This window comes from Podarcis gaigeae (genome assembly GCF_964106915.1).
Source record: "Podarcis gaigeae genome assembly, chromosome: 2".
Classification (NCBI taxonomy): Eukaryota; Metazoa; Chordata; class Lepidosauria; order Squamata; family Lacertidae; genus Podarcis; species Podarcis gaigeae.
Window position 1 is genome coordinate 51262337 of NC_139679.1, and position 21223 is coordinate 51283559.

The 21223-nt window shown below is 43.4% G+C and overlaps 1 protein-coding gene across 7 annotated transcripts in view; it reads right to left on the minus strand.

Annotated features, from left to right (window-relative positions):
- Positions 1–16834, minus strand: part of HTR4 (5-hydroxytryptamine receptor 4) — a 177108-nt gene extending 160274 nt beyond the window's left edge. For 3 of the 7 annotated variants that reach the window (XR_014559376.1, XM_083719505.1, XM_083719508.1), the window contains exon 1: positions 15916–16834. The gene's annotated coding sequence lies outside the window, so the exon portion shown is untranslated. Of the gene's footprint in view, positions 1–3052; positions 3529–15315 lie in introns of those variants that run through there. The other 4 variants (XM_083719506.1, XM_083719509.1, XM_083719504.1 and 1 more) reach the window with 2 other exon arrangements.
- Between the last annotated feature and the right edge of the window lie 4389 nt (positions 16835–21223).

Here is a 21223-nt window from a genome sequence, read left to right on the forward strand (position 1 = left end):
GTTCTGATGTTCATCTTATACAACAGCAACAGTTGCATCTGAGAGCATGAAGATGTCTGCGCCTGCCAGCCAAACTGAGCAACCTACACTTCCAGGGAGTCCATTCATCTACCATTCAGCACACTTCAGTCACAACCCAAATGCCATTCCTGATTCAAAATTGCATTAATCTTCTCCACAACCTGTGCTGAACCTGTGGGAGCTGACAACACATACAGGCTATCCAGGCAATGCTCCTCTGCTCAACCAGTAATTTCATTACACTGCATTCTCTGGACAGGACACCAACCCCTTAATTCCCCCTTAATTCAACCGCCAGCCTACTTTTCTCCCTCACATCTTAGCTATCCTGTGTGCTATGATGACTTTATCCAAGATACAGGTTTTTTCAAAGCACGTACTCCTTCCAGACCTTCAGTTCTAATATAGTACTTTCCCCAACAAAACAGTTTTGATGATTTGTCCATCACAACAGCAAGGGTGACTTCTCCACTTTCCCATTTCCATATTTTTCTTCCTCTAGCACATATTATCTCAATGAAAGTGAATGAATCATCAACAATCAGGACAGAAGTACAAATGGATACTGTGCTTTCCTGAAGGCACCTGATACCTTATGAATCTATGAAGCAACTGCATTCTTAAGAAGATGGCATTGTCCTTTTAAGACTGCTTATATATTACATGCTAGTAAATCCAATTTGACAACAACCCTGGGGTATTTTGAGCTTGGAAAGCAAGCTTTGTTTTGCTATTAATGTCAATAGCATGCAGTATATCTTCTTTAAGAAAGCCACACATCCTGTACTGAGAACAGGTATCTGCTGGAGGTAACTACACATTACATTGAACTCCCATGTCCTTCTCAGTTTCACGGTACCAGGGAAATAGTTCAGCAACTTTGCACTTATAGTTTAACAACTAACAAAAGTGATCTGAAGGAAAATGGGCACACCTTTAAAAAATGATTGATTTACTTTATTGACTGCTTTTCAGCAGAAGCTTTCAAAGCATTTTTTCAAGTAATAAAATCATAACACACATAACAAGCAACTAAGTCTAAAACCAGATAAACATTCCAACATGGTGTATTGATGGAGATATTTTTTAGCTATCTCACCCAGTAATTCCTTGCTGAGTTTGAATTTGAACTGAAATTATTTCATATTTGTTCAAAATACCAATTTGTTCAAAATATGTCAGTTTCCCAGGTGAGGAGACTAAGAGACATGTCAGGAAGGCCCTGGTTTGAAACTCACCTCAATCATGAATTCACTAGGGGGACTTGGGCAAACCACTTTCCCTCTTCTCAGCCCTCCCCAGCTATAATATGGGAGATAATATTTTCTCACCTTACAGGGTTGTAAGGATTACAACAAGATAATGATTTGTATAGCACTTTCAATTGTTCAAAGCGCTTCACATGCATTAACTATATCTACCACCATGCTTTGTTGCTGCTGCTGTAATGAAAGATTGTGGTTTCTACTCCACCTCCCAAAACACACAAACACAAACACACAGTGAAGCAAGCTTGCCCCATACTGTGAGACCTGACAATAGACTAAAAGATTACCTTGGTAACCAATGATTTTGCTCTGGCATAGCAGTTTTCATCTCAAACTTAAGTCAGAGGCGCTATAAATGTTTACTTCCTTCAGGACTAGCATTGTCCTAAATCTGGATGTCTCAGTCTGCCCTGGTTATTATTCAACAGCTGTGTCCCACTGGACCAAGGGCGACAAGCCTTTCTCAGGTGCAGACACACATTTCTGAGTTGACAGCCAGGGCCCACATGCCAGTTTTAGTTTTGCTCAGGAAACAAAAGGGAGTGGAGCAACAACTGCACAGGAATCAATAGGTTTCATCACATACCACTATATTTAAAATATCTCCATACCACTTTTCATCTATAAAGGAAACACCAAAGCAGTGCACATCTCATACAGCAATGCTCAATAATAATAATTTTAAATATCTATAGTCATCAGCAAAAACATTACGGTAATTAATGACACTAGGGACTAGTACCAACAGTCATGGAAACTCTAAGGTAACAGGTATGCCTTCAATTTATGACAGAAAACCATGGTCAGTGCCCACCTGGTATCAACAAGGAAAACACTCCACAATGGAGAAGGCCCTCTTCTGGACCCTCATCCAATGAGCTGTAGGTTGTGGTACAGACAAGAGGGCCTCATCTACAGACCATACCTAAGCAGTCAATATAGGAGAAGGCAGGCCCTCTGATATCTTGGTCCCAATCTGCTTATGGCTTCATAGACCAGAACTAACACATTAAACTTGGTCCAGTAGCTAGCCAACAGCCTGTGCAGTTCCTTCAGCACAGATGACATGTGCACACAGTAGGAAATCCCACTAAAGGAACCAAGTCTCTGTATTATGCATATTTCTCCATCCAGGCAAGCAAAAGCTATTATCACAGTTCAATGATGTGTTACAGTCAGGCATAAACACTCCAGTGAGGGTTATGGCCTGGGGAGAGTCCCAAGGTACCCCAACCTTGCACCAGAATATGCCAAAATACACTATGTCACCAGCACTTCATGCATCAACATTGGTGACCACATGGGAATGCCAACAACTAACCAAATTTCAATGCAAGTGCTACCCCAGGACTAGATCCAAGGGCAAGATGAACATTAGTTCACCCATTTAGCACCTGTGTTTTTGATATATCCCAAAATACTGTTTCAAAACTGGAATTCATGTGAAAATTCTCAAAATAATGTATCTTAACATTTAAGTGATTGAAAATTGTCTTAATGGAAAAACAAGTCATGTCATGAAAATTTAACTGACTGGAGAGAGTAAACGGAAAGCATCAAGATGTCAAATTAGATTTTTGATCCTATTAAGATGAAATTCTCAGTGACACTAAAAACACACAAAACCCCCTCTTTTTAGAATATGCAAGTATATTTCCTACAGCACTAGTAAAAATAAACTGAATTTGCTTAGTGTGTCCCAGAGGAAAGCAAGATAGAGTTGAACGTCCTAAGCCTGTACGAACGCAATGCAAATTACCTACCTTGCTTAGGGGTATCATCTAGCAAAGTGCTGCTTATGCATGAACTTCAGCAGGATGGTGTAAGGAATTTAGTGCAGTCACTGAAGGCTGATGAATAAAGGACCAAAGCTGGTATTTGCTGCAGCAATGTGCTTCCTGTCAGCTGGCTTTCTTCTCTCCCACTATAGTGCACAAGCAGTTAAATACTGGCACCAACTTGAAATTAGTTTATTGCTCTTCTCAATGTTCCCTTTGTCTAACTGTGTGCACAGCATGTAGCCAGAGGGCACCAGAACAGCATCAAGCAGCTGTGCTGCGAAGCTATTCTTACCTAGGATTTAATTGGTTATTTGCCTCCAATCAGCTGCAAAACCTGAGCAATCTGTGATTCTCTATCTATTGAGACCTTATAAAATGTCAAGCAAAGAAATGGGAGGGGGGATTGAGCAAGCAGTGCCCGGCCATTAGGGGCATCCACACAGAAAACAAAGCCTCTGAGAGTCAAAGTAAACAAAGGATGCTCAAGCTGTACTGGAATGTTCAGGCATCCTTGCATGTATTCATTAATTTCAAGGATGAGCATATAGTTCTAAGATAGGTACAGTAGAGATGTTATGGTGCAGCATCACCTAGGACACATGGGAACTGTGCTCTAGTGCAGCTTCTGTCCAATCATGCTTAAAACCATATTCTTCCAGGTTCCACTTGGTCCAAAGATCTTTAACAAAAAGAATTGCCAAGCTATTGCTTTTGCAAAAGCTGAAGAAGACAACATAATTTTCCTTCAATGCCGATTTCAAACATTTCTTAAAACCTGAGCAAATGAATATGGTTCTAAATGTAGCGCAAATGTTGCCATAAACAGCCAAGAGACTCTAGGACTTAGCACATGTTGTTGGCCATTGATCTGTTTTGCCACCGGGTGTGTTACCCACCAAGTAAGAGGAACTACCTCATTCAAGTATGAGGTCATATAATTTATGTGACTCGTTCAGTATCAGAAAGTCATCTCCCTACTTTGCTTTCCCTTCTATATATAATGCAGGTCTAGACAGCAAACACAAAGGTCATGGAAAAGATGGGAAATAAACGTTTTCTGACTATTCCATCTCCCTTAATAAGACAGATTAATGTCATATTGCAAATATCCAGCCACCACTCTTAAAGTTCTCTCTTCTGGGCAGACAACAGTCTTCTAGATTTGGTTTCCAGGAGCAGAATCTAGGAGCATATCCTGGCTCATTATCACATCTCAATCTTCATGGCACTACACTTACATCAATTACAGGTCATTTGCTGTTCATTTTTAATCCCTTGAGATAATAAAATGTCAAAGAATTTCACATGAGTGGGATGGTGCCTGACAAATGCTTCACATTAGTGAAACAAAGGTTTTAGGAATGAAGAACTTTCCACAGATTCAGATGACTTCTGTACATTTCTCCACAGAAAATACAGCTGCTGCTCAGACAGAAGCTGTGACTTCTGCAGGATTAAAGGACTATGGTTTTGGATGATTTCATTGATACACTTCTCATCCTTTGATATCACTGATATACCCTAGCAGCAGCAATGTCCAGTGAAATTTTTCATAGGGGAACAGATAGGGCCCGAGGCGCTAGCTTGTGAGAGCAATGGGGGGGCACGTTGTGACATATTGGTGTCATATGTGTGAGAATCACATATCTCTCACTAAGCCAGGCAGAAGCTTCCCAGGCTTTGAGATGGAGGTTCCAGGGGAACATTTAGGGGACTAACCTAGTCTCCCTAGTCCAATGATCACATGCCACTGGCTAGCAGCAATAATGAAAACGCATCAGTGTTAAGAACCTAATACTTTATGGTTAACAGGTATAGTCTTGGCCCCAGAGTATGGACTGCATGCATAAGCAGAATGTGAAAGATTATCCTCATGGGATATGAGTGGTTTTCCTCTACTATATTGTAAATGCTTAGAATGATATATTGCATAAATCCCATTAAAAAACAACAAAACAAACCTGTTTCAGGAGAAAAATACTGCTGAGACTGCAGCTTTAAAATCAATACTAACCCCGACTGTAGTTTTTATTAAAAAAAAAAAATACAAGCATGTTACAGAACTCATGTAATGGCACATACTGGATTACTCCCCATAAGCCAACAAAAACAAATCATTTCTCTCTGAAACACCCCAAAGTCATGGAATAAAAGCACACAACATCTGTCAGCTTCCTGAAGTTGCTCACCACACCTTTAACTCTTCCAAAGCAAGTCTTTTTTCTTTTCTTTTTTACATCCCAAATACAGCATGGAGCATGCTTAAGTTCACCTCTCCTACACTGAAACCTCAGTTTCTCATTATAATGGAATAATGCAATCCAGGTGACTTACTCTTAACACAGAGTCACGACAGGGGCCCTATAATTTTCAGTTCCCCTCTGAACTGTTTAGCCAATTAGAATGGGTGGGTACATGTTAAATTGTTATCTCCCCTTAGCTGCAAGGTACCTAGAATGAACCTCTGTCCATGTTGTATGCAAGCCAAACATTCCTGGAAAGAATTTTCACCCTTCCATGCAGAACTTTGCACCTTTAAGCTTTTATGATCTCTCCCAGTCCCTCTTCTTCAGGAGAGCTTCTAAAACAGGTGTGGGGGGATTTGTGGCCGTCCAGATGATGCCAGACTAAAACCATCATCAACACACACACCCCAGCCAGCAGAGCCAATTAGCAGAGAGGATGGGGGCTGTAGTATAACATCTGTGGACCCAAAGGTTCCCAAGAGCAACCATTTTATAACAACTGAACAAAACACAAAGTGCAGGAATTACCATTCTCTCACACATGTACATGAACTTTCAGTGCTCAAAGAGATTCCGTCTTTGAGGGGAAAGTTAAATATTTAATTATGTGATTAGTCTTGGTTATACTTGAAATGCTCACTGAGCATTTGATTCAAAATCCACCTAGCCTCACATGCTCACCCTGCTCCCATAACCAAGGAATTTAGGACAATTTAAACTAGTTTTAGCAAGCTCTACAGAATATATTTTTGTTACAGATGTTGTATCATAGATTCCAATTTGTGCAAAGCCAAAAGCAAGGTACAGAAAATAATGGCACTATCAAGACACAAGCAACTACCAGAAAACCCCATTCTTGCGGTATCATGAAACCACATGCGTCAGAACCCCCTTAAGGTTTTTATGACAAGAACCACCGCGGCAGTAAAAACAGCTTTTGATTCAGGACACTTCAATAAGCATTTACTCTAACATTTAACATTTATCGAATCCATATGAAATCTAACTGGGCTGTTTCATGCTACTGCATGAAGCAAGCCAAGGACTGATCATTATAATGCCTGCTCAATAAACCTTCTCCCCAAATGTCAATGCAATTTGCTGTCCAAGAAAAAGGCTGAACATGCAAACATTTCCAGGCATATAGCCCTTGCCGCTTCAGTCTCCTTTTCGAACAACATTAGCGGTTTTATTTTGTTTTTTTACTTAGAGACATAGGAACAATCCTGGGCTTTGACTTGAAAACATGAGTTTAACATTGTTGCTTGCTTATAGATCAGGCTTCCTCAACCTCGGCCCTCCAGATGTTTAGAGACTACAATTCCCATCATCCCTGACCACTGGTCCTTCTAGCTAGGGATCATGGGAGTTGTAGGCCAAAAACATCTGGAAGGCTGAGGTTGAGGAAGCCTGTTATAGATCTAACTGCAATACTGTGCAAGTCGCATATCCAGCTTCAGCTGCATATCTGCAAAAGAACATATGTGACTTATATCCTGTATAAATAATTAAGGATATAATCCTAATCACGTCTACTCAAAAGTAAATTCCACTGAATTCAACAGGCTTACTCCAAGGTAACTGGGGTTAGGACTGCAACCTATATCAGGCCCATCACCAGCCTAAAAGTAGGGGAAAGGACCTAAAAAGTAGGGAGGGAGTTTATCCCACAGTGAATATTAAAGCTTTATTTATATTCACTGAGACTATATTGATGGTGGTAATGGTAATACTGATCATTGTGGTTTACCTGCAACAGACCCTGCAGCAGCAGTAGGCCAGGCCACATGAGAAGGATTTCTGGGGTTGCCAGAGCACAACACACTCCTCCTCAATTTCCCTCTGTTCTTCATCTCTTTATTTTCATCCATCCATGCCTTGTCAGGTTTACTTCCCATGTCTCTTCCTTAGCCCCTTAGCTCCATTCACTTCCTTGTTGCCTCCATCTCACCCTTCCTTTTTATCTTTTCAATCCTCATTCTTCCCTCTCCATCCTTCACTTTCTCTCCTTTCCGCCCTTCTCCTCCATCTCTCTCTTTCCTGACTTCTTTCCAGTCACTGTCCCTCTCCTGAATCAAATCTGTCCCTCATTCCTAGATACAACTCAGGATTGTATGTACATGGCCAGGAAGAACCTGCCAATGGTGGAGCAGGGACTTCAATGGCAGGAGTTAGGATTCTTCACCTCCAGTAATAATGCAGTACATCAGGTTCATCTCCATCCTGCACTCCAAAGGCCAAATTACATTGAGGCAGAAAGGCAGCTCTGAATAAAAACAGAAGGCCTTCTCTTACACACACAAATTTAAGTACATCAAACCTGTTTCCATTCAGAATTTAGCTGGGCTAGCCATAATAAAACATGAAAGCTAATAGGAGTGAACTCTGTAATGCAAATGAATGGGCACTAGCATGAGAAAATACACTTTCTTGCTCCTTGCTCAGGGTGGACTTGCATAAAACGAAAGAAGAGCCCTGCTGGATCAGCCCAGTAGCCCATCTAGACCAACACTGTTCTCATAGTGGTCAAGCCAGATGCCCACGGAGAGCCTGTGGGAAGGACCCAAGCACAGCTGCAACCTCCTCACTTGTGGTTCCCAGCAGCTGGCATTCAGAGGCGTTCCACCTCCAACAGTGGAGAGGCAGAACAGCCATCATAGCTAGTGGCCATCACTCGCCTTATCCCCTACGCATTTGTCAAATTCTGAAACCCATCCAAAACAACCCAAGCATGAATTATTCATCCTGTTGATTTGCAGAAGCGCGTATAAATTCCAGCTCTTTCTGTAGCTGTTGCTACAGCAGAGTGATGGAAAACCTGAGGCCCTCCAGATAAGTGGTACCTCTGGTTACAAACTTGATTTGTTCCGGAGGTCTGTTCTTAACCTGAAACCATTCTTAACCTGAGGTACCACTTTAACTAATGGGGCTTCCCGCCGCCACCGCCACGCAATTTCTGTTCTCATCCTGGGGCAAAGTTCTTAACCTGAGGTACTACTTCTGGGTTGGCGGAGTCTGTAACCTGAAGTGTTTGTAACCCAAGGTGTTTGTAACCTGAGGTACCACTGTACTCCCCAAAAGCACCCACCAACAAGGCCAACATTCAGGAATGGTGGTGGTTGTAGTATAAGGCCAGAGGTTCCCATCACCGCTATAGCATGACTGATAGTTATACAAGAGTCACAGCTTTGTTCCTACCAGCTGAAACATTATATTTATGCTGCTTTGAGGGGGCATATCAAAGTGCAGCCCACATACAGGAACCATGCAGTCTCTGCTAGGTTACTGGGGCCCTTGACCAAGGGGGAGGGAGTGTTGAGAGCAAGAGTTAACACCACACACCTGAGAGCAGGTTAAAGCTCTTTGGGGGCCAAGTATCAACACTCTCCTGGTGCCATGGCATTGTCATGGCAAATTCTGCTATTGTCCACTCCCAACTACTGCAAAAGTCCAATGATAAAAATTTAGCCAAAAGCATACTGGCAGACAGTCCAATAGTAAAATAATCATAATAACTGTCCACACTTTTAGAGTCCATAGACTGTAATAGCCATAGGCCTGGGTAAAGAGGAATTTTTTACCTGGCATCTAAATACATGTAATCATGGTGTCAGGTGATCCTTTCTGGGGACAGTATTCAGCAATCGAGGAGCCACCACAGAAGAGGTCCATTCTTTTGTTGCCACCCTCTGAACCTTGCTGGGAGAGGAGAAAACATACAAAAGCGCCTCCGATAAAAAGTGCAGGGTCCAGGCCAGTTTGTACCGCAAGGTTTTAACTAGCAAAGAAGAGATATAAGCTAACTGTTTGATCGATCTCTTGACCCATGTGTGGCTTAGTTTAGAGTTTCAGCAAGGGTGAAATAAGCCCCACACCTGGAATCTGAAATATATATATTGAGGGCCAGCATTTAAAAAAAACAACAACCTAGGAGTTTAATTTCCCTACCCCCACCCCTCCATGTTTTAAGACTATAAATCTTAAACTCGCTGTCCCAGGAGTAAGCCCAACTTGTCTCCTAGTAATGCGATGAATTTTGTTGCATGCTTCAAATATGCACCAGAAACATTGTGGCACACATTAAGATTCTGCGGTGCTGAACTGTTTAATAGGCATCCCCTCCTTACCTCAACACCTAATCACAGTGCAAGCTGAGTGCTGATTACATTTTCCATTATTTTCAATAATTGTTCACCTAATTATATAAAACTGGCTTAGCCTAATTTGTCTTCTTTCAAATTAATTTGCTTTTCGGTGTACATTAGTGGATGCGTCTCCCACTGTTACTCGTGTGTCTGCAACCACTTTTATTCATTTAGGGCTATTTTCTCTTTTAAAATGAAATTATTTGGTTTAACAATAAGGCTAATAGAATTGCATAACGTGAACAAATCAGAACCAGCTGCTTTGGGGGAAAAGCAATCTAATCCAGTTTCCCCCTCCTCCTTCCCCAAGGGGTCTTTCCATGGGTGTAGCCAAGGGGGGCAGGGAGGGCAGCTGCCCCCCTAATAATAAAAAAGACTTAACAAACTGAGGCTCTATCCTTACACACACACACATAAATCCTGGGTCTATCCCAGGTTACAAAGTGTCTTCTAGAATGGACAAAAAATGTAGTTCTGGCAGTTTCCATTATTTTCTCCCCCCACAAATGTAAAATTGTTACACTGTATCTTGTTGCTGATCTACAAACATGTTCTTGAATGTAATTATTTCCATTAGTGGCTTCCAAAATAAAACTAGGTATAATTCCATATGATGAGTTTCCCTTCACCAAGTTACTGTGAAACTAAAATAAAAACTGCTTTAATCAGGCTTTCTACCAGAATGAGGGGTTTTTTTAACCAACAGGCACCCAGCAACCTAGAGACTTTTAAGAATGCCTCCCTAACTCTGGAGTCTAAAACCAGAGACAAGTCACCATAAAATGCAATATAAAGAGGGAAAGCAAGAGTGTGGTTTTGTTTTCTTAAATTTTTATCTCCCTCCTGCTTTTCCTAAAAAAGGGGGGGGCATTTTAGCTCCATAGTAAGTATTTAAGGTAGGTTTGGCTACCAGTAGTGACTTGCCCAAGGCCATTCAATAAAATCATGGTCAAGGTAAGGGATTTCAGCCACAGCTTGCAAATCCATAAATGAGCAAGCAAGCAACCATTATTCATGTAGGTTGGAACTATATTTCCGACCAGTTACCAAAAGAAGATTCTGAGAAAAGAAAGGATCAGAATATTTGATGAATATTGAAAACAATGAGATTAGAGTGATTGGAATGGGAAGTAAGAATGTTTTCACAAACTATAGCTACAGCTCATGGCACCATTAGAAGTGGCATAATGTCTCTGAGTTGCAGAACTGCAGGGGAGGGTTTCCTGCAGCAGCAGCAACAACAACAACAACAACGAGGGCTGGACTAGATGACCTGGAAGTCTCTTCAAACTCAGATTCTAAAACGGAAGCATCCAAAGTTTGAGATTCAAGTTCCTTAGTATCCGAGCCAAAACCTCATTGAATTTCAGCTCAGCTCCTAAATAACTTTGGCCCATTCCAAGGTGGCTCACTGCCTTCCCCTTCTTCCAATACTTATGAAGTGGTGCACAAATTCTCAATCCTTACTAAGGACCTGGAAGCCCTGGTAAACCACAATTCCAACAAACAAACAAACAAACAAACAAACAAACAAACAAACAAACACACACCCTATGATTCTTTGCACTGGGTACTTTCTGTGGGTAAAACTTTGGGGTCTACTCAAGGGCAGTGCAGCAGCCTCATACACATGTGTATGTATAGCTTCTGCAACTGCTATTGGAAGGTAAATTGTGGGGATGGATGCTTGCAAGTAGGGGAGGAGGGGGAACACTGTAGGGAAGTTCAGGTGGCATAGTGTAAGTCTTGCAAGGAAGCATTTCCACACACACCCCCCAAAAAAAAAATCTCACAGAAAAAGCCCTATTTCCACCACCAACAACAACCTGGAAAAAAATGTATGAAAAGCTCAAAAATAATAATTCCATTTGAAATTGAAAGGGAAAGGGAAACTCCTATTCCCAGTAGTACAGTTATTTCATAAAGTTATGAAAGCCAGGATTTATATTGTGTATGCACACAAACATTCACACACTGAAAACTCCATAAAGAAATTACAGTGTAAACAAGTATGTATTCCAACACCCAGTAAAACATTAAAAAATTGCTTCCCTTTTTCGACCAAACGTCATGGCAACAATCTCGCTATAAGACTATCCTGCAAGAGAGAGAGAGAGAGAGAGAGAGAGAGAGAGAGAGAAAGCACAAACAGCATGATATTCCTTTCAGGAGAGAACACCAAGGGTGTGTGAAAGAGATGATATCTCTACCTGGTATTTTCACCTTGAAAAATGGTGTGTATAATATTAGCCAACAGCTGCCTAGTTCCAGCACTAAGATGTTTTACAATTTGTACTCCCGTCTTGTCCCTTGGTATTTCACAGCTTCCTGCAGAATGCAAAGCTTTTTATATTAGAGACTAACTCCAACAAGCTTTCCCATCAGAGATGCAACTACAGCCAATTCCATGAAGGAACTTTGGAGCCTTTCCATCTGCCCCAGGAACCTTACCAAGGAAAATGGCCTCCATGTTTCCCAAGGAGCAAAAGTCACTGTTATCCCAGCCATTGCCAAATGGTGAGCCGCACCTTTGCCTTATGGATAACCTGCAGAAATTTCCAGCAGTGAACACAGGAGGTGAAAGAAAGCAATAAGTATTCAGGTAAACAGAAGGTGAAGCTGCTACTTCTGAACAAACACACAAACACCCGCAGTTTTATTGGCGATTCCACATATGAAGCACTAAGTACCTATGCTGCTGTTAGCTATTTTAAATTCTTTTAAATTTTGTGTTTTACATTTGTAACCTTAGAGTGAAAGGTGGGTAATAAATAACAGTAACAGTAACACAGAAGATGGGATACAGCCCTCTCCGGCTCACTCACAAACCAGAGAACGTAGAGTGCTTTAAATAACTTTGTTTCTAAAGCAAGTGGCATCATATGCTCTAAGCCGGTTTCTTCTACCTTTACAGTGGACCTAGTTTGGGTACCAAGGTCTAAAGAAATGAGGAGGGGTTTATCTAATGATGGCTACAGAACAGCAGCTGCAATACCCAGGCATTCAATTTTTTGCAGTGACTCCGAGTTCTATCTCGTTGCATTGCAGGAGGATTATTTAAGATGCCTCCGAAGAAAGATACAATTAAGACTTTCCAGACTTTTTCCCCCAGTGCTCCAATAATTCAAACTCTAATGAAAGATCCATTAGCAGAATACACTTTCACTGCTCAGTCTACAGACAGGCAGCATTCACAGAGTGTTCTCTGTTAACTACTCATGTGCCTAGGAAGTGCCACAGGAAGCTGCCTTATTTTAAGTCAGGCCATTGGTTTTTCTAGCTTAGTATTGTCCACACTGAATATGAGCTAATAGCATAGTAAACTAGTGTCACTTTTAAGTTGACTTTCTCTGCGGTTAGTTTTCACCGAAAAAAACATCAAACAAGCAGAGGCATTACTGCGATAACTGCCGCAACCTGAAGAAGTGTAAGTGTCCTCACAAAATTGTGACAACAGATACTCCTTGTTGATCCATTGCAAGCCACCATGGTGCTTATCTTTGTACTAGGTTCATCTCTTTGTGTCTCCCTTGTCTTTTCTCCCACCGATTGGACATCCCATGCGATCACAAAAAGTCAACCTATTTTTTTATCTGACTCTTTGCATGAGTGTACATTGGTCATTGGAGCACTGACTTGGAAACCATGAGTTCTGAGTTCAAACTTCTCCATTCAGCCACAAGTTCAGAAGATAGCCTCAGTTAAATTACTCTGGGCTTCAGTGAACCCAGTCTATAAAATGGAATCAATAATGACGTAACTACAGAGGTTTGTTTATTTATCACATTTGCATCTGATTGCTTAATTATGGCATGTGGGGAAAACTGTACAACTTTTGAGATTTTCAAGAAATTCTTCAGATATGCAAACCTTGAGGGAAGCAAGTGTTCTTGCCAGCAAGTTAAAAGAACAACTGAGTATACCCCTTGAGTCATAGGAAAATCCTATGCAGTGAAGGAACAGTGTTTTATATTAATTCAGCAGTTATTTAAAGGAGCCGACAAGTCAGATAAAACAGCAGCTAAAGTCCTATGATCTAACTATGTGCTGATTTGAGTATTAAGCTGCAAGTAGTTTGAGGAAAGGCTGTGACACCTTACTCTTAGATATGCAAGTCTGGAAATTCTGGAGAGCTCTACTCATCATTAGCAGCAGTCAAAGAACATGAAATTGTTATACATAAGAAATGCTTAAGCCTTCAAGCATCTACCAATCCACAGAAATATACCAATTCAAACAGAGCTCAGCAGAAAATTCCTTCCTGGCACATATCCAGAAATGTTCTTCCAATTCCACTTTTCTCTACTGCTGATTGGCAGTTCAGTAGAGAAAAAAGCTGTTTCACTTGTCCAAGCATCATCAAAATGTCACTTAGGTGACAAACCTATACTTACTAATGAGAAAGGACCATTGAATTCAGTGGATCTTATTGCAGAGTAGACATGCACAGGATCATGCTGTAATGTCAGCAGAGTCATTACTATAGGAAAGCATCAATAAAAAGAATTTAAAAAGTGAGTGCAAATAAACACAAAAATTGTTCTTGAAAAATTTAGTAACTGAATGTGTATGTGTGTAGCTGGACATCTACAATAATGGCATGGTGGAAAAACAAGTCATTTGAATGTGATGTGTGCACCTGGCCTTAAAATAAATAATCCCTTCACTTATGTGACCATATCAATATTCACAGATAACAGGGTACAAAACTACATGTTTTAAAAAATGCAAATAATTTTTTTTTACTGAAAATGATTTGAAATTGCAAAACAATTTCAATTATATAAATTCATATTTGCATTTGCGATATTATCCTATACTTGTAACATGAAAAGTATGACAGCTATGGCTCTCAAATGCTGTGGTGGTAAAGTTGCTCCCTTAATAAATGGAAACCTAAGACTACTTATTGTGTCGCTGTGTGGTACAGCATATTATTGAATCCAATGTGTTCTATGTTGAATTTTTAAGTTCAGTTCATTTGTGTGTCTTTCCTCGCATTCATGAACTGGCTCCCCCTCCCTATATATTATGTTCACACACACACACACACACACACACACACACACACTTTTCTGTGCTTAACAGCAAGGCAAAACTGACTGCAATGAGTTATTTACTTTGCTGCAGTTTAATCCTAGGTAGCTCCAAGAAACTGCAGCCCTTCTCCATTAACATACACTGCTCTTTCTTCCATCCACTGTTCCGCTAAGTAAAAGAAACATCTTCCACAATGCTGTGAACCTCAATACCATAAAAGCATACAGGACACTCACCATCCCAACCCCAACCCCAGCTTTGTTCCTGCACACCTCCTCCCCTCACTTTCTACCTCTTAAAGGATACTTGTGCTTTGTTGCCTACGCTTCATTTGTTTGCACCATGCCCAGTATTCAGTAGTAGTTAAGTAAAGGTTTCTAACTTACATCAGAGGCTATCTATTATCACCTGGGGCAGCCCCTTGCCAATACACAACTTCCTTATAAGTAATTACAGAGCAAAGCAAAGCACTAATCAAACACAGTTCAACGTTTCCTCGGGTTCCTCTTTTTCACGTTCCTCTTTACATAACTCACACACACCGTAGATACTACAACATCACCTAGTTACTTGGTCAGTATGCATTTCCACTGGCAGGAAACTTTTGCTTTTGATAGTCATGCATTTTATTATTCCTTTCGAAGGAAAAAAAAACCTTTCTAATGTACCGTTACTTCAGAAGATATCTATTACATCACCGGGGGGGGGGGGCTGCCAATACAGAACTTCCCTCACTGACCAGGTAAGAAATTATGGAGCAAAACAAAGCAATAATAAAGCAAAGTTCAAAGTTCTGCCACCTTCCTTTACCTACCTCTAGCACAATGTATAAACTCCCTAGCATCACCTAGCTATTAATTCGGTGGACGCATTTGGACAGGCAGGAAACTTTTGTTTTTGACACCCTCTTTCAGACCAAGGTTATATTTCTTCTGATCCGGATTGTTTACGTTGGGCTGCTTCCCAGGTATTGTCATATTTTCCAGCAGGAAGGCTGCCTTCTTTTTAAGAGTCCTCTACTCTAGCAAATTACTTCCAGGCACTATCTGGAGGCAGGCGACCCAGAACCACCCGATAGTGCGCGTACGAACATGCCTTCGAAAGATAGATTCTCCGTAACAACTTCCGAGAAACCTATCAGCAGCGTGCAAGCCAATAAGGGATTGTTTTCAGCCCTGCAAACCGGTATTAGTAGACGCAAGAGTGCCTCTGAACATATGCAGAATACCTCATCATCCCTAGGCAGCCTGGCAGAACCTGTCCTCATGAGGGGGGTGGAGAGGCAACTCTGGCTTACTTTCCTTTTTGGAAAAGAGGTCCAGAGATGACATAAACCAGCGATCGGAAATAAAGCAACTGGGGAGAATGGAACGCACGCGCGCGCACGGGCATCCCAGCAGGAGCGAGGTCTCACCATTGCAGAGAGAGCAGCCCGGACGCCCCCACCATGGTCCAGCTGCCCCGCTGCTCACGTGGCCGGCTGCATCTGCTCTTCGCGCCGTCGTCTCCTCCGGGTAGAGGCGAGGCGGGCGTCTCGCACGGCGGGGAAGGAGTGCGCCGCCTTGACCATTCGCTCCGTCCCGCGTCTTTCACTCACTATCCGGCGCCGCGGAGGGAAGTCAAAGCCGCTCAGCCGCCGCCGCGGCTGCTGCCTGCTAACACTTTGCGCGCCCCTCCGCCGCTTCAGTGAAGTTGCTGTCCCGGGATGAAGCGACAGGAAAGCCCGCGCCGAGCAGACCTTCAAGCTCCTTCACGGGCTGCCTCCTCTCCTCTCCTCTCCTCTCCTCTGCCCTCTCTCTCTCTGAGGCAACCGGCTTCTCCCGCTTTCCCTCCAGCTGCCTTTCTTAGGTAGGCAGCGCGCTGCCTGCTTTGCGCCGGGCCAGTCAGTGGCAGCCAATCAGAGCGGGCTCCCCGCCGGGCGCCTTCCTCCGCTCCAGAGGGGGAAACGGAGGAGGAAGAATAATCCGTGGGGAGCCGCAAAGCAATTCGGCCACGAGGGAAACCAGGCGCTTCCCCGGCTTGGGCTACGGTACCTTGCAGTGCTGCGCAGCGAGCGAGCGAGCGCTCTCTCTGGAGGGAAGGAAAAGGCGCCTGTTGGGAAGGCTCTCTTCTCTTTATATCACGATGCGGGGGCGGGGGGAGCGAGGCAGCTGCCCCACCTGCGGCGCAAGAAAGGACTCCGAGGAGTTTTCTGCGTTTCCCTTCGCGCTCGTGGAAGCACGCGGGCGACCGCGCAGCCAAGTCTCGTGGAAGCGCCTCTGCCTCCTCCGCACGCCGCGGGTCCAACCGCCGTGGCAACAGGTGCTGCTGATCTCGGCTCGGGCTTGCCGAGCGGCCGCCGGCGTGGGAATGCGCGCGCTTTCCGGTCAACCGCAGACACCTGGCCGCCGAGTCCCTCCAGCCGGGAGTTGCTTCTCGGTCCCAGGCCTGCGCTTTAATTGGCTGCAGAGGCGGAGGACAGGCAGCAGGAGGGGCTGCTTCTCTCAGCAGCGCGGTACAGCGAGCCCAGAGAAAGCGGAACTTTCCCCTGCCCTGCAAGTGTACCCCCAAAGTAATGGGGAATCTTCAGGACAAGGAAGGACTAAGGAGTAAACCCAACACAAATCCGGAGTGGAGTCCCTAAAGTGGTTGGATGGCAGCTTGTACGTCTCCTTCCAGCAACCCCTGGTGCCAAGCCTATTGCTCTGCTTTCCTTTGGACCACACCAGTGAGGCCAAGAGGGAAGTCTTGTCGCCTGGGCAGCCCGGGACCTCCATACACACTGCCCAGGCTTGTGCCCCAGGAAGCTCACTTTGCTGCTGCTAACGCAGCGGTTTGATTTCACCCCCAGAGATGCACTCCATTGTCTTTTGAGAAGGGCGAAACTAGGCTTTATTTCACCCAGGAACCTCAATGGACGCTTCATGGGGGGGGGGGGAGCGAGCTAGCCACCCCCATAGCTATAGCACTGCTTTTGAGACAGACAGAAGCCAGCAACAAGGGGCTTTTTACTTTAGGCTACAGCCTAAAATAGGTTGGGGGATCTGCGGTCTTCCAGACTTTCCTGGCCTGTAGCTCAATGGAAGAGCACCTGCTGCACATGCAAAAAAGGTCCCAGGTTCAACCTCAAGTGTCTCCTGGCGACAGGCCGCTTCCTGAAAGGTCAGAGAGCATCTGTCCATCAATGTAGACAATACCGAGCTAAATCGAGCAATGGTCTCATGCAGCTTCCTATGTTCCTTTGGCCATGCTGGCTGCTGCTGATGGAAGTTGGAGCCCAACAATATCTGGAGGGGTTCAGAATCGCCATTGGGCCCAAAGGGGACAAAAGAATAGCATGGGAGGTCAGGTTTTGGCAGCTCACAGACTTACCTGCTGGGATTCATACTATTTGGCCATAGGAATTATATATGGTAATGGTGTTGTCATGGAAAGTTTTTTCCATAACTGAAAGCCAAGGGCTATAGCAAAGGTAAAGGTAAAGGTACCCCTGCCCGTACGGGCCAGTCTTGACAGACTCTGGGGTTGTGCGCCCATCTCACTCAAGAGGCCAGGGGCCAGCGCTGTCCGGAGACACTTCCGGGTCATGTGGCCAGCGTGACATCGCTGCTCTGGCGAGCCAGAGCCGCACACGGAAACGCCGTGTACCTTCCCACTGGTAAGCGGTCCCTATTTATCTACTTGCACCCGGAGGTGCTTTCGAACTGCTAGGTTGGCAGGCGCTGGGACCGAGCAGCGGGAGCGCACCCCGCCGCAGGGATTCGAACCGCCGACCTTTCGATCGGCAAGTCCTAGGTGCTGAGGCTTTAACCCACAGCGCCACCTGCGTCCCTATAGCAAACTGTGTCCCAATCAACAATTAAACAAAAGGAGAGTTCAGATTGTAACAGCTTTTTCACGTCTGTTTTCTGAGATAACACTCTTTAGTTAACAACAGTAATGCATCATGCAAACATGGCAGTGAATTCAGTTAATAATGATTTGCATGGTTTGGTGTAACATGGGCATCTTGGCAGGGCACACTCTGCTCCTAAGAAGATGCACAGTTATCTCCTTAAGCAACAAGAAGCACCTCTAAGACACATGTTCTAAGAGAGACACGTGCTTTGACACCTGCTGTATAGAGCAGTGGCTCCCTTCCAAGGTATAAATATGTACAGCTTGGAACTCTGCCTTTATATCTCAATTCACTGAGCACATCACTATAATTTTGCATTACTCAGTTCCTTCTTCTAAGGGTGTTGACTCTCTTGTCCTTTTGGACCATATGCACCCACGCTTGCAGGCTCCTTGTTTCTGCTTGTTGATGCACCTACCCAATTTATAATGGTAGCACCCTGGGAGACTCTTTGGTCACAAGCTTCTGCCTCTACATCAGGAACAGAAACTTAGAGAGAGAGAGAGAGAGAGAGAGCATGCAAGACAATACCATAGCATCTCTACTCCATCTGATATTGCCCCGTGCTGCACACCCTGTCATCTCACTTCCTGATATACTGGTGGTGCTGTGCTGTGATGGTATGTTGAGTTCTGTCCTATCTTAAGCACTGCCAAGGGGGATGGGGTAGGATGTGATCTGAGACTACTTAATTTCCCCCCTCTTCCATTGAATTCAGTGGGAGAGAAATTCCTTGCACCAGGTTGAGGATGGGTGTAAAGTTCTGCCATCAATGGTGGGTGGCAAAGGATAGAAGGTGGATAGGATTTGGCATAAGTGTACTCCTCCATGCCACCTACCCCACCCAACTCTGCATCCCATTTTGGCTGCTCTGCTGGTCTATTGGGGGAGTTCTGCTGATGTATCTCTATGTTGACAGCATATAAGAAGTTTTGCCCATATAGCAGAGCTTCTCCCAAATTGTACAGCCACTCAGCCTGCAAATACCAAATTGCACCCCAAGTTGCTTGTTGGCTGTAGTTGCAGTGGTTGATCAAAGAGAATGCCATTTCTGGGCACTCAATGCATACAAGATGCTTGTGGCTTCCTTTCACTGTTTATTTGAGTAAATACATTTGTATCAGTGTGTGCTTGCCCCTTTTGTGATACAGACTTCCTATTTCACTTGATCCAACTATTGTGGGCTTCCCAGAGACGTCTTGTTGGCCCCCCCATGGGAAGCAGGGTGCTGGATCTTTGGTCTGACCCAGCTAGACACTTCATTTGTTCTTACTGATACATCTTTTACAAAGATGTACTATGCAGTCTGTTTCTTAAGGTTATGGGCGCAGAAACTCAAAATGAATGTAAAAGTATTTTGTCCAAGGATTTTGTTTAAAATCAAGTTGTTTAAGTAGGCTACTATTTCAGGCAACTAAAAAGCAATTGATGCCTGTTAAAGCTGACCCAATTGAGCATATGTGGTTTGGGAAAGTATAGGAACGAGGAAGGGAAAACATCTCCACTGGCATTTTGGCTGCAAAATGTTGTCTAGAGGGAATATTCTGAATGGGATATTAATCTGAGCTGCCTGATTTGTGTCAGGCAAGAGCTAATGTTGCACTTAAGAGGATGGGAACGGGAACCAGGATGTCCTTGAATCAAATCCCACTTCAGTCATACAGAGTGTTTGCTTACAGATTATAGAGTTGGTGCATGCTTTGAGTACAAAGCATTATATCTATATAAAACTACTGTAATAGTCTCTATTGTCCTTTTGGTTCCTGCTAAAGATATTTCTCTTGCAACAGACCCATATTAGACCACAATACCTCAAGGACTGCCTCTCCCCATATAAACCAATCTTGACCCTGCAATCATCATCTGAGGCCCTTCTTCATATGCCTCCTCTGAGAGAGGTCTGGAGGGTGGCAACACAAGAGCAGGCCTTTTCTGTGGTGACTCCTTGCTTGTGGACTCCTCTCCCCAGGGAGGCTCACCTGGTGCATTCATTACATATCTTTAAGTGCCAAGCAAAAGCATTCCTCTTCTCCCAAGCCTTTGGCTAATTAATCAATCTATAGCCTTTTAAAATGGCTGGGGGTATTGCTTTTGTTTGTTATTGTGGTATGTATTTTGGTGTTTTTATATTGTATACTGCCCTGTGATCTTCAGTTGAAGGGAGGTATGGAAATTTAATTCATCATCATCATCCTATATTGATATGTAGTGTAGTGATATGTGTGTGTGCATGCAATATTTGCTTTGGAAGCATCAGACCTTAGTGTTTACATATATTCATTTCCAAAGTGATTAACATATACTTTTTATTTCAGCAATGTATGTATATACTATTTAATTACAATCATTTCTAAACAGTGTACAAGTGAAAAAACAATGCAATAAACAACAAAGCAGTTGAAACCATAATATCAGTATTCAGTTTAAATGCCTGCTGGTGTTTTTTAAGTTCAGTAGGTGTTGGAAGTTCAACAGGGACAAGATCTTTCTGACCTCATCTGGAAGGGAGTTCTATAAAATTGGGCCCACGATACTGAATGCATGACTCCTGGTTGATATGAGTTGTGCATTCAAGCAATGGGGGACCACTAGCAGTGACTCCCTTGAATCTCTCAATGATTGGGCAGAAACATAAGGAATCAGGCAGTCCAGAACTTTCAGGTTTTAAATTCAGTAGGAACACGGATATGCCCTAAAAAGTGTGGAACTGAATATTCTGACCCGATGAGCAAGCTGAGCAACTGGTTTGGCACTGATACTTTTTGACCGCTGCCAATGAAAATTGTTTTTGCAATCATGGGAACATAAGTAAAAATAAAAGATAAGATAGTCTGCCAGAAATAAA